Source organism: Hippopotamus amphibius, chromosome 1 (assembly GCF_030028045.1).
Source record: "Hippopotamus amphibius kiboko isolate mHipAmp2 chromosome 1, mHipAmp2.hap2, whole genome shotgun sequence".
Taxonomy (NCBI): Eukaryota; Metazoa; Chordata; class Mammalia; order Artiodactyla; family Hippopotamidae; genus Hippopotamus; species Hippopotamus amphibius.
Window position 1 is genome coordinate 79,821,119 of NC_080186.1, and position 4,085 is coordinate 79,825,203.

Sequence of the window (4,085 nt, forward strand, 5' to 3'; positions counted from 1 at the left end):
GTTTGCAGTGCAAAGCTCCTAAAAATGTGACCTTTAAGTACACATACAAATGAGTATATCATATACCTGACATAAAGACATTGAAATTTTAATGTTGCAAAATCCTGCAAGCACTCTACATGTTTACTTTCATAAATCCTAGAGTAATGTTGAAGCCTTTTTGGCTTAAATTTTACTTGGGTTGTAAAATTAACCCCACTTTTATTGGGTAACGAATACCATAAACCTACGGGGAGAAAGAACCTTCTCGATGACCCAGGCTTGGATCTTGGAAACTCAAGTCCTGAGACCAGAATGAACCCCCACCCCCGCTATTACAGATGACGCTTTTCTATCCCTAGGCATTAGCAGACCCCTGGATTTTTAAGGTGTCATTATGAGAACACTTCTTCCTCCCCCACATTAAACTCTCAAGGCCTCAATTTATATCTCTGGGGAGGACAAAACCCTGGAATTACCCCCAGATATAAATCCCTGACCTACTGGGAGTTCCCATATTTTATGTGTGAGGCTTAGGCTAAACTTCTTACCACCTTTCCAGTTCAAGATTCTGAAAAGACCCTTTGAATACTGCTTTTCAGAATAAAATGGAATGCAGTTCCTTGGCTGCATATTTCTTATCAAGGGCTTAGAGCTGCAGGTGTATTAAATTTTTGACTGTGCCCAGAATTCTTGATATTTTGGCCAGTCTCTTGGGGACAGATATAAAAAACAAAACAAAACAAAATAAAAAAACAGTATGTTATGTCATCTGCTAGGGAGTAGTTCTCAGTCCTGGTTGCTTACACAATCTCCTTAGGAAGCTTTCGAAAATACCAGTGCCCAAACCCCACCTTGGACCTATTAAGTCATAGTCTCTGGGGATGCAGCTTAGGTATTCACGCGTTTTAAAAAGCTCTTGGGTGATCTGAATGTAGTTGAGAACCACAGTGTTAGAAAAACAAACATGTATTAAGTGTCTGCCACTCTCTGTGCTGAGTACTATGTTAAGTGCTTTCTTCCAAGTAGTCCCTTGTACGGTGTCATCATCCTTATTTATCAGAGGGAGAAACTCAAGTTCAGAGAAGTTAAGTAACTGGCTCAGATTCACAAAGCCAGTAAATGGTGGAACTAGGATTTAAACTTAAAATTCAAACTCGAGCTTGAATACCAGGCTGTTGGATCTGTAATGATGTTCTACTTTTCAATACTACTTTAAATTAAATCACTCTAATAATAAATAAGAGGCTTTGTAATGAGACTACTCTGTACCAGGCACTGTTAAATCTCATTTACATATAAAGTCAATATTAAGTCATTTAATCCTGACAACAGTCTTATACAGAGGTGAAGGTATAATTATTTCCACTTTACAGATTAGAAAACTGTAGGGTCTGAAAGAGCAAAGAACGTGTCCAATGTGACACAGCAAGCAGAAGAACTAGATTTGCCCCAAACTAGTGCTTGTAACCATGGTATACAGCTTCCTTCCAAATGGCTGGTTATGGAAGTTTTTGTACGGCTTACAGGGGCTTTCTACTGTGGAGGTGTTTTGGTATCTGCTGGGTGGCAAAAAAGGTTTTCTTTTAAACATCAAGTCACAATCGCCTTTCATCCTTTCCATTTTTCCTGCTGGCTATAGCTGGAGGGGAACAAATGCTCCTCCAACGTTAATCAGCTTTATGCTTTTTTCCAGCTCACACTTCTTTTATCATTGATGTCCTCCATGCTCAGCAAATTAAAAACATGAAGCAGCAAGAGTGCAAGGGCACTTGCAGTTAGCATGCCCGAGGCTGCGTTCTAGGGAGAGAAAAGTGCGTAGGAGAGGGCGAACGGAATTCTGGCTCTTCATCACCGCAGCTGGCTCCAACATGTGTCAGCTACCTCATCGTGATGTCAAGATGCCAGGGTGCTCCATGATGGGCACTCATGTTTCTCATAAAGGTAAGTTAGTTACCGTGTTGCCAGCCCCTACAACCTTGCAGATCCACTGTCATGCGATAGGGAAAAGCAAACACAGTCTGCCCTCCACCTCTGGGGTCTCCCCGTTGCCCAGAGCAAGGAGCTGACGAGGGATGGTTACACAGAGCTGAGAGTGTTGGTGAGCAACGTGGCAGCAGTAGGAGTATGCATGCAGGGAGCACCATGGACCAAGGATGGAGAAACGCTGCCCAAGGGAGTTTGACAGTAACCGTGGGAGTCAATAGCCACACATTCCTGGGCAAACCTCTCGGGTCTGTGAACGAGGCTCTCGAGAGCTGAGAATGAAAGCAGCGCGTTATATAGCATGGGGCCTGGGAAGCCCAAGATGTAGTTTTTTGAGAGTGGGAAGCAGGACAGGAGGAGAAAGAGTGGGTGGATGGATGATTGTCTAGGAAGTGAAAGGATGAAGAATTCCCCAAGTGGATGCCCAAATGGAGTTGTGCCAAGTTTGGACCGTGAGAGGCCCGCTAGCACTCTCTTCAGTACTTCCAGAGGGGCAGGGTTTCTGGAGGGTGCCTCAGCTTAAGGGGTACAAGAAAGCAAAGTCAACTCTTGTCTTCGATACATGATTGCAAAAGAAACGCTTAATATTTGTAGAGAAACTGGGGAGATCGGAATGAAGTCTGTAGGTTAGTTAGTGGTACTGTACCAACGTTAATTTCTTACTTTTGACAACAGTGCTGTGTTGATGCACGACGTTAACATTAGGAGAAATGGGAGAAGGACACATGGGAACTCTGAACTACTTTTGCAACTTTTCTTAAATATAAATATTTCAAAAAGAAAAGAAAAAAGAAAAAAGTCCTGCAGGACGGTGGGGGGATGGGAACCTTTTTGTACTGATATGTAGATGACCAGGAGATGCTATGGTGTGAGGGTATCAGAAAGGCCCTCAGATGACCTCATTTAATCTTCAAAACAACTTTGTAAGAATCCCTCTGGGCCTATCCTGGATGGCTGAATTCCTATCATGAACAGTTCATTTATTTGTTTGAGCTTGGCCTACTTCTACATTCAAATACTTCCAGGAGAGATGACCTACTTGGTCAGGAAGAGCTCAGTATAGATTGGTTTTTATTAGCTGCTGTGGGCATGTTCATCTTTGTTGAAAGTTGTACACAAGGTGGGGCAACTGATGAGAGGTCTGTGTGTGAAGAGGTCAGCAATCTTCCTGGCCTTGCACTTCGGTCCATTGCCAGCCTAGGGCCGGTGAGATGACAGGGAATGCAGACCAGGAGGGAGGGCATGAGAGTCTGGTTCATCGGTCACTTGTTACAAAGGGGTCTTTTCAAAACACGGACTGCATCAGGTCATTTCCTGCCTAAAATTCATCCTAGTTTCCCACTCGCCGTGGTTTCCTGATTGCTGTACACAAGGCCCTTCCCTGGTTCCTGCCCATTTTTCCAGCCTCATTCCCTGACTGACAAGCCTGTGAACTTAATGATAGCAGCTGTGCTACTGACCGTGCCCGTCTCAAAACAAGGAATGCGCTTTGCGGCTCTCCTGGCTTGGCCTATTCTCCTCCTGAGGCCTGGAGCTCCCGCCATCCTCTTTCTTACCTTGTGGTTGCCTTTATCATCTTTAAGAAACGGACGCTCCAACTCCCCCAGGAAAGCTAGTCACTGCCCACATCCCTGCCCGCCCAGCACCTTTATCACACCACTCCTACACACTCCTGACTTCACATCATGTTTGTCGTGTGCCCACCTTACCACTACTCTAAGGCAAGGACCATGTCTGAGTTGGCTTTATAACTCCAGGGCCCGGCATAGTGTGCAACGCACAACTTAGTAAATAAGCACTGAATAAGGGAGAGGGTGTCGCTGAGAGCTGTCTCTATCCTCACCCCACTGTGCACAGACCGACCAGCAGAACTGTAAGAAACATAACAGATGTGGAGATGATCTAGGCTAGCTCACAAATATGGATCCTTCTCTATACCAGAGGACCCTCCAAACTGGAAACCACTTTCTTCTGCACCAGATTTTACACGGGGGCATGGCAGGCCTAGTAGGCTTAGTCACCTGAAGAGATTCTTACGGATGAGTGAGGCCCTAAAATGTCCCCCTTTGGGGTAATACCACCAGTTAAAATGCATGCTTCTCCTTACTAGGAAGAGAATG